The sequence below is a fragment of the Corvus brachyrhynchos genome, unplaced genomic scaffold, assembly GCF_000691975.1.
Source record: "Corvus brachyrhynchos isolate BGI_N302 unplaced genomic scaffold, ASM69197v1 scaffold308, whole genome shotgun sequence".
Classification (NCBI taxonomy): Eukaryota; Metazoa; Chordata; class Aves; order Passeriformes; family Corvidae; genus Corvus; species Corvus brachyrhynchos.
Window position 1 is genome coordinate 122,600 of NW_008239538.1, and position 389 is coordinate 122,988.

A 389-nucleotide genomic window follows, 5' to 3' on the forward strand; every position below is an offset into this window, starting at 1 on the left:
GGGGGAGGGGGGGGGGGTCAGCCTGAGGGGAGGGGAGGCAGCCCCAGTCAGGAGCCCCCTGGACACATCCTGGGACTGTGATCCCAAATCCTGGGCTCACTTCTGCACCCCCCAGTGTCCCCCAGCCCCTCCCCAGGACCCCAATCCCACTCCCACAGTCTCCTGTCCCCCCTGGTGTCCTCTCATCCCCCCCAGGACCCTGACCCAAATACTGGGCTCACTCCTTGTCTCACTCCCTGCATCCCCCGTGACTTCAATCCCGCTCCCACAGTGCCATGTCCCCACTGCTGCCCCGTCTGACCCCCAATCCCATGTCCTCCCAGTGCCCCCCAGCCCTACAATCCCACTCCCGGTCCCATGTGCCCCCCCCGTGTCAGCCCAGCGCCTCA